Source organism: Etheostoma spectabile, chromosome 2 (assembly GCF_008692095.1).
Source record: "Etheostoma spectabile isolate EspeVRDwgs_2016 chromosome 2, UIUC_Espe_1.0, whole genome shotgun sequence".
Classification (NCBI taxonomy): domain Eukaryota; kingdom Metazoa; phylum Chordata; class Actinopteri; order Perciformes; family Percidae; genus Etheostoma; species Etheostoma spectabile.
The window spans coordinates 27,767,884-27,777,612 of record NC_045734.1 but is presented as its reverse complement, the minus strand read 5'-3'; the positions used below and the strand labels follow the sequence as shown (position 1 = coordinate 27,777,612).

Genomic DNA, 9,729 nt, shown 5'->3' with positions numbered 1-9,729 from the left:
AACGTTGATGTTCCTCTTAGTTTTCCTTACGCCATCATCATAAAGTCAACAAGAAAGAACTTGAATTATTTTATTTTTTTTACAATTTGTATTTGTTTTTAATACATGTATTTTGAACATTTGAACAATGTATATGGAATCTCTGGATATGTTATAAACCACAGTGGCTCTTTTTTAGAGAGCTGAAACGGGAAATGCATACAGTGGGGCCCGAAAGTTTGGGAACCCCAGGTAAAAAAATTGTATTAATGTGCATAAAGAAGCCAAGAAGTTAAATCAATCTAAAAAGTTAAATCAAAAACTTTATGTTTATAATAAGATCAGATCATATCTTTCTTCTTCTGTTTCTGAAACCTACTTACATGCAATTGTGTTTTCAACCATGTCCTACTGTCTTCCCATTTGGTCTCTTACCACGAAGGAAATTACTGAACCAATAGCTCGACTATACTATCGAGCTCTAAAGATTCACAGTAACCTTCCAAAGTGGTCTCACCATTGTATTGCTCTTGCACGCTCTAAGGCTCTGACTTATGAAAACTTTAGAAACAGCCACGCAATTGCATTTTATTTTCAGATTCAAAATACCGCCTTACCAGCACTTGTTGCACTTTTTCCGACACACGTGAGACCAGGACGCCTCACTAGGTCGGTCTCACAGGCACTTATCCCAGTTCCCTCATACAAAAACTACTTTGGTCAGAAATCTTTTTTTTATACATATACAAAGATTTGGAATGACATTCCGTATCACATCAGAACACTATCATCTATCACATATTTTAAAAAGGCATACAAACAGCTCCTTTTTAACAGTTACACTTGCACACATTAAAAATGTTTTTTATGTATTGTCCAAGCCTTGTTTGCACAGACCGTATTTGTTTAGCCCAGCTGATGTTTTGTATAAATGTCTTTGTCCTTATGTAACTGTATTGTGGATTTTATTTGTCAAAATCTTTTTTTCTATATCGATGTTTTGTATTTATGTTTGTCCTGAAGTGCTGTACCAAGTTTTTATGTTTCTGCAGAACAGGAACCTGCTGAAAACCAGTTTTTAACTGAGCCAGGCCCGTTTTTACATTGTAATGTAATGTTACTTTTTCTATCTTTCCTGTATAATAAATATATGAAAGGAAATAAAAAAAAGAAGAGATGGAAAAACTCCAAAAAACCCCAACTCCACCTCTCGTCCCCCCTCCTCCTGCACGGTGAATACATTGTTAATACGCCAGGCAGAATATTCTATTAAATGTACTGTGTGGCTCGTGTTGTCTGGAAAAACCAGGAGGCTGGGCGAAAAGCAGATGTTGTGTTTTCTTTCTTCCCTTTTCCCGAAGCCATGATCGTGCATTACAAAACTATTTTCAAGGAGATTCCTGATGCTGTGTACATGGTTATAGTACGCGGGTGAACAATGAAATTACCTCCACGAAGAAGAGATAAAAACAACAGTATGAGAAACAGAAGAAGACAGCCTGAAGCTGAGTGCTGGAGGCTTGGCTCAGCAGGCGGAGAGCCGCGTCCACACAACAGCTCATCTGTTCATGTTGGGGATGGATGCACTGAATTCATATCTCACCGAATAATCACATTTCCCCGCACACACTGGCCTCTGCGTCTTCCCCATCATTCAACATTAGGCCACACACACACACCACACACACACGAACCTTTTGTGATTGTGTGACCTGGCCTTTTCATGAGCAGATGTTAATATTTGTCAATTACAATCATCTCTTTCAGGACTTAATAATTCACAAGGACACACACACACACACACAAATGAATGTGATTAAACAGCCCAACAATAACAGAAAAATAGGAACGGGAGTGTTTACTGAAGAAGAAGAAGATAGATGGGCCGATGAGGACGAGACGGAGCAGAGGCCATGATGGATAAATGAGGCAAAGACAAGATGGCTTATCAGGAGCACCTGTGGCTCCAAGACTCATTGTGTAGAGGACTTTGCTGAATGCATTTGGTAAATGATTGAAATCAATATCTAATTTTGGCATGCAATCATGCAGATGCACGCGGCCCTGAAAACGCAGGTCTTCCCATTCATTTTAAATAGGGATGGTACGTTTAAACTGGGGGAGCCGGCATAATATAAGACATTTAACATTTTTGGAGGGAAAAAAAAACGTTGTCACCCTGCGGTGTCCACTCGTGTAACCACACTTAGTAGAGTAAACAGGAAACACCTGTGGTTACTGCGGTAACCGCAAGTGTCGTTTAACACTGGTACAAGCACTACTTGAGCTACTTTATCAGAAAGGCTTTGTACAACAGAATAATCTGTTAATAATACTATTATTAATTGCCAGTCAAACACTCTTATAGTGATGGAGCAGCGGTAGAAAAAGTTGGGTGTAATTTCATTTAACTCTGATTCTGTGTGAAGAGAGAAAACAAGAAATATTGAGGCTGTTATTAATGATGCTAGATTACACGCATGCCTTGTTTCCTGAGTCACGGCCACTAACAATGAAACATAAATACATGAATATGGCTGTTGTTGAAAAAATGCACACATTTGTAAATACTTGGCGAATATATCTACCCAGACAGACAAATGGAGGACTGTCTGAAACGCGGGTGAATGACAGCAACAAGACAGAAATAATCTTTGTTTTGTCTTTCTTCTGCAGCCAAAAGGAGCCAGAGCACGAAGCACTGGGCCACAGGTGGGAAAAAGCTTCGGGGAGGAAGTATTACAAATTGTTCCCGTTGGACATTTTTCTCCATTCCACGTGTTTTTGTGATTTAAATCGCCATGGCGGCAGGAGGCGAGGAGTGGCTCAAAGCTAATGCGGTTTACATTGAGCCCTGTTGTAATGCCGGCGCCGTGATAAACCAGCATGTTCACTGTGAGCAATCACGTGCTGTCAGTGAGCACAAGCGGGCAAACTTACCGTCCGCATGGCACCCTGCTACATCCAATACACATCTGAACTTTTTGCTCTTCATCCAAGCCCTGAGCACAAACGTTACATGTGTGTGTATGTTTGAAGTCAGATTCTTTCTGCAAAGTTTCTTTTCTTGACTGGAAAGTGCTGTAAGCACAGTGGGTTCCACTACTCGCTTATTACTCAACCTCTCGTCTGGATAAGTGGGGCCGTTCTTTTGGTCTACTTTTAGTTCTGAGTCTGACACTCCTGAGTCCACCCAGGGAACCATTTAGGAGGCAGAAAGACTCAAAAACTTTTACTCCTACCTCATCCGAGCCTCCACAGGGGCCGTGTCTCCATCTCTCCATCCTCTTCCTATTTCTCTGCCTACCAGCTCCCAAGATGGTTTCCAAAAGCAGCCAGTGCAGGCTGTGCGATTTCACTCTCCTACTTGGTTGTCTTGGAGATACCTTCTGACCAATCAACAAGAGCCACCTCATCTCTTATTTGCTCTCGCAGTTTAAAGAGGTCCTCTGTGTCTCCCCTTTCTCTCCCCAATAACTCTGGCTCCAACCTGGCTGGCTTCATTGTTCTACACGTCTAATTGGGCGGCGAGATCCCTGATCAGTTGATACAACCCTATTTCTTTCTAATGAGAAACACACTCTTTAGTGGTCAGCAGAAAGCAAAGGGTAAACCACTTTACATTTTTATTTCAGTTTCAGTCTGCATGACCCAAAACTGGAATTCCAAACAGAAAAAAAAGAAAAAGTACGAATTCTGGGAGCTGAGAGAAAGATGATCATGCCATAATGCATTATCACCAGTAGCACGCGGAAGCGGATCGTTTCTTTCTGTCTGACTTGAGCTTGGGCTCCTGGAATTTTTATTGCCCCATCCACCACCCCTATTTAGCACCAGGTGCATCTTGTCCTGTGTTCTGGACGTGCTGCGGTCCCATGAGCAAAAACGCCCATTCAAATAATCGCAGGGCGTCCCAAAAGCCTGCAGCTGTCTGCTCAGCTAAAGATACGCACCAGGTCTACCATCACGTGAGCCACGGGGTGTTTGGACAGCCAGGCGGGAATGGAAACAACCAAATTTACCAAAAGACACCGCCGAATATTGTAAATGTGTCCTTTACACCAAGGACGACGAGAGATTTATCTTAGAGGGGTAAAAACATAAGACGACATCACAGATCTTTGATTTAACAGGACAAGCCCAGAAAAGAGTGGAGTTTTCAAGTACTTGAAAAAACAATAAAAATATGCGAGTCCGGCAGGCAGACGCTCTGATTCGGAGACGCTCCCCTTGTGGTACGGCGCTTGGCGGAGGACGGGACAAAACCGGACGTACCCAGTGGAAAATCAGGATAAGAGGAGCGGAGAGGAGCTTCTGGGGCCGCTTCTAAGATGGTGGACGGATGTCATTGCTGAAGACTTAGACTTCTCTTTAGTAATCCTTTTGGGATGACTCCCGCAAGGAAATTAAAATTTGCAGCATCCATTTAGCAAGAAATACAGTATAGAAGACAGTGTAAAGATAACAATAATAACAGTAATAATGGTAACAGTAAGAACCTTTGGCTATAAAAAGACCTAAAAAGACATTAACCATAAATTATCAGTGTTAGTGTTGGGTTGCAGCAGGAGCAATGCACACAAGTAGCCTGTTGGTATTTAACACTGACACTGATTTAGCACAGATGGATATTTGCACTTTCAATGTGTGGGCCATAAAATAAAAAGCAACGTGTGCAGCTGGGTGGGATCAGAAACACTTCAGCAGGGATGACATCTGAGTCCTCTAAGTGAAAGTTGGTTTTCTATTTTCTTACCTCGGTCTTGCATGATGACGAGATGCTCAGAACCTTGTGTTTCAGATTTTACCCAAATGTTTTTGTTTTGATCTTGTATGTATGCTCCAGACCCCCCCGCCCGCCCCCCTCCATCCTGGCCCACCCACCATATGCAAATTAAAATCTGTGGGGACAGCGTTTTCAAACAGAGCCTTTCCCTATGCACTGCGGTGAAGCACACATTGAAACTTTGACTTAAAAAGCATGTCCTCTGTAATAGGTCTTTACGAGGAAAATTTCAAAGAGAAAATGTCAAACTCCACCCGCGACCCCTCCAGGAAGCCATGTCACCCCGCACGATGCTTAAACATCGACTGTCGGTGGTTTGGGATGATCAACACCCTGACACTTTTGCTATTCTCAGGAACGAGGCGCAATGCAAAAACAATAAACATGTAATATGGAACAAATGTTGCTCATTAATAGTATAATTAATGGTGTTTTATGTTAACACAATCTTAAGAATGATGCCATCTTATAATAGCGTCCATGTGTTTAAAGGAAGGCAGACTGGACAGCTCCCAGTGCTGAAATGAAGTGAATGTATGATGATTAATAAAAACCACTATATTAAATTGAACCATAACCTAACTGAAACATTTTAATTCATTTTAAGTCCAATAATTACGTTCATTTTAAAGAGCAAACGCTTTATTCCAAAGGTGAGAGAAGCTTTGCACAGCCAAGGCAAGAAGCATTCAAACACCAACCAGCTACATGGATCTCTTTCATTGTACTCGGTACTTAATTGCAAAATTAACGCCCACACAAATGAAAGAATTCAATGTGTTTGTCCTTGTCTCCTCTGCGAAGAAGCTACTTTCACTTTTAACATTTGTGCACTCTGTGGTGACCTTGATAAGCCCCACAATGGAGTTGTAAATGCAGCATCAAAAACATGTCATTTCATATTGCGGGGGTTTGGGGGAAAAGCAGTGAGACACCGAAGACACAAGTCAACATTGGCATTGGCTCTATTTTATTGTGTGCATTTTCATGTACATATGATCTGCTTCCCCAGAGCCATCACTGTCCTTTTTAGGGACATTTGTCCTTCAGGCTCAAGCCACAGGAGGGGCCATAGCAAAGAAGAAGGCTTATCAAGATGAGACAATGTGAGGTCGGGGGGGGCTTTGCCCAACTGAGACATCGGATGACACAGTTTACATGACACTCTGCTGCCTCGAGGCAGAACAGTACATACAGTACAGTGAAAAGTTGTGAGATTCTTTCTTGATTTCTTTTCCTCACTTGTCATCCGTATCTCTATTTTAACACCCCTCCACCTCGCTGCCTTTTTTCATCTTCTGCCCAGCTCTTTGTGTCTCTGACTCTCACTTGCTATCTTTCACCTCAAATGGTGCAGAGACAGCCTCACAGTTCACTCCATCTACTCGGCTCTCCAACAGAACAGACAGTTATGTGCAATCGCTACACACCGCTCTGGACGCACGCCTGCGTGTGTCACGCACACACATGCACACTCGTAAACAAGCTCACATGCATGGACACAGCGTGAAACACAGAAATGTGCTCTGCTATGTGAAAAGCATAAATGACCAGTGGTGAGCTACATAGTGACTTATGTCACACACATGCATGCATTCACCACACACACACACACACACACACAGATTAGTCATATATATGGGCAGCCAAATGGACTACCAAGTGCTGCTTCACCTCCCATAAAGCTGCCATAAACCCTCTAGGCTTCTGACAGTTGACTGATAGCTGTTATAACAAGGCAGGTGTGTGTGTGCGTGCTTGCGTGCGCGTGTGTGTGCATGCACTGAGGTGTACAAACAGCTCATACTGCCAGTGGGGGATATAAAGAAATAGAAATGTCCTGTACTGCACTTATCTTGGCCAAAATGATTGCAATAATATTTCCATAATTATTAATCAAAGATGAGCGTTTTCAGCTCTAGTGAACCATATCTAACGACATATCTAGATGGTGGTCGTGCACATGTGTCATGAAGACTGCAGCTTTGGCTGTCACTTACTCCTGACCCTGATTACAATGTCTCTTCAGACCAAATCCCTCTCAGAGGACAATAACTTTGTGTCTGTTTCTGTTTCTGTCTCTGCGGATAAAACGTTGCTTTTTCCACACCAATTTAATATTTGCTCAGTCTACATATGTTGAAATGTTGAAACTGGGCTGCAGGAATTCCCACCCATTCAGTAACAAGAGCGTACTGAGGTCTGGCAGTACGCCTTAGCGTTCCAAAACCCAAAGATGGTTATTTGGGAGCCAATGGCTATTGCTATTCTTTCTGGAGAGATTATGGCTCGATGCAGAAAAGTCCATAATTAGAAATATAATGTAATTCACGGCCAATGAGCCACCAGTGGATGAAAATATAAATGCAAAACAATGTATAGTATATTTTTTTGCATGTACATCCTTAATGCAAGTTGTGTCAAACTATAAAATAGCAATGGAAGTAAATTCATCAGTTTATTTTAATCATGGCTTATTACACAATGTGTTTTATAGGCAGTAAGTAGTCATTTCATGCAGTGCCTACAGATTTTTACCCCTAGTCACATTGTGGGTCTCAACCAGTGGGCCGTCAGGATGCCCTGGAGAAGTATGGGGACCTTGTTTTGATCCAGAGGAATTGGATTCAGTTGGAGCGAGATGGAGGAAGTACAACTTGGATGTAGCTGACAGGAATACAGGTAGGCCTGCGCCCCTGTCTGCCATAACGGTGGTACTTATGTCTAATGTAACAGCGTACAAAGGGCATGTGTCTGTGAAATTATTTTGTGATATCAATGACAAAAAGAAACTGAGATATGTCGTTTTACATGCGTTTAAAGAATCCAAAAGGCCCGTTTAGACGTGCACTTTTAACTTCATTAGCCCACCAGGAATGGAACAAACGCTCCCTCAAATTCTTATTCTCTCTCTCCGTTGCAGACATTTTAAATAGGTACACTTGTTCTTACCGCCACCCACTCTCTCTTTGTTACTGCCTCTCACACACACACACACACACACACACACACACACTCAAACGTGCAGAGGCACACACTTTCGGCGGCCCACAGCGGTTGCAGTGCTCCCCCGGTGTGGACAGCTCCATCCATTGTGTGTGAATAATGTCCAAGGTCAGCGTGTACTCAGAGGGGTGATCATAAAAACCACACTGCTGCTAACCACAGGCCCAACCACTGAATCAGACGGATGCTGGGCCAGACCGGAGAGAAGAAAGAGCAGCAAAAGGAGGCGGTCAGTGGCGGGCGGGGAGAGAAAGAGGCGGTAAGGGCAGAGGAGATGGTAGTGTTGGAGGGAGGGGAGGTAAAAAATTAGCACAAGGGAAGAGGTGAGTAGGGGTGCAGAGGTTACAAGGAGAAAAAGAGAGAGTGGGTGAGACAGAGTGAGGTATGAAAAACTGAATTTCACAGCTGTTGCTCAGTCAGACCAGAGAGCGAGGGACGGCGGAGCTTCACACTTCCTTTGTCCCCCCTAATTTGACTCTTGGCTGGCCACTGGCTATTGTGTGTGTCTGTGTCTGTCACATCTGGGGACAAAATCGGGACTTCACAAAAGTCGACCGGGGGTGGCTTGTCAAACCAGGGACGCGTTCTGTGTCCCAAATTTGATTTCACTGCACTCTCACTCGGCACAATTTAAGACAGTTTCTTATTTAATTGGGGTTACAGTTAAGGTCAGGTTGAGCCCTGTGGGGATGAAGTCAGAGCAATGTTTGCTAAACTATGTGTGTGTGTGTGTGTGTGTGTGTGTGTGTGTGTGTGTGTGTGTGTGTGGTGGAACTAATGCAGATGCATCTTATAAACACTGCTAACCCTACCCTCATGTCAAACTGAGCTCGTCCGCGTTAGCCTTTTTAAATCACCTTTTTAAAAGTGAAACTCTAAAATAACGTTAAAGCTGTTAAATCTCTCCTGCGGCTCTTCTCCTTCAGGGTATATAATAATCATAACAATATATTGCATCACAGCCATCAACTAATAAAGAATGGTGGTCGAATGGACCGGTCAATCCAATTGGTCTAAGCAGGCCAAAGCTCTGATTTTTAGCTAGCTTTGTTTCTATCCATCTATATATTCTGTATTGTGTATATATTAGTGTGTATATTTTTGTTTTGGTTGTTTTGTATGTGTAAGCACAGCTGATTCTGATTCTGATTGGTGGGAACTGGCAGGTGTGAAGAAGAAGAAGTTCCAACTCGTCGTGAACTTTTGGTCTGAGCTGGGCTTAATGGAGTGACACGGAACTGATAGTTTGACACGTTTTCGTGTATCAACTCTGCAGTTCTTCCACAGTGGCTTTCGGCTCATTTCTGCCAACAACTTGAACGTTGTGGTTCCCTCTCACCGATCTCAGAGCATCATTTTTGGCTGCGACACCTGCTCAGCACCAAACGGGTGACAGTCAGCAACTATCTTACGTATAGGAGCGGTAGGCAACACCATGTGTGTTGTGGTCTGCTGCTATCAGGGGGCGTGTCCAGAGGAACTAGGTCAAGAGACGTGGCCACTCATCTCTGCTCCGCCCCCCGCACAGCTGATTCCCATCTCATCGTTCACCTCTACAGCATTTATCCCCGGGCTGACCACCTGTTCAGCGCCAGATCGTCACACACACCTTCGTGGTAACTAGGCCCTGTAGTTTGATATTGTTGTCTGGTGTTGATCTTTTTGGATTCTTCGTTGAACCTTGGCCTCTGTGCAGATTCCACTCTTCCTGTTGATCGCTGAGCTGCTGTCCAGTCCCACTCCGACCTGCCCCCCGCTGCTTCGCCCCGATTTCACAGTGAATCGACCGTCGCCCTTGCTGGATATACATCTACAAACATTAAAACAACCTGAACTTCTTTCTGACTCCCGTGTTGTACCTCCGAGTTCTGGGTCACACTAAGATCACAACAACCTGCCTAAAAAGTAAAGGTTTAACCCTTGTGTTGTCCTCGGGTCAAATTGACCCGTTTCAAAGT

At 43.4% G+C, this 9,729-nt stretch overlaps 1 long non-coding RNA gene across 1 annotated transcript in view; it reads left to right on the top strand.

The window, feature by feature from the left end:
* The first annotated feature begins 967 nt into the window (after positions 1–967).
* LOC116706985 (uncharacterized) overlaps positions 968–9,729 on the top strand; it is a 15,826-nt gene continuing 7,064 nt past the window's right edge. Inside the window, exon 1 of the long non-coding RNA XR_004336383.1 lies at positions 968–981. This is a non-coding gene — a long non-coding RNA (uncharacterized LOC116706985). The remainder of the gene's footprint in view (positions 982–9,729) is intronic.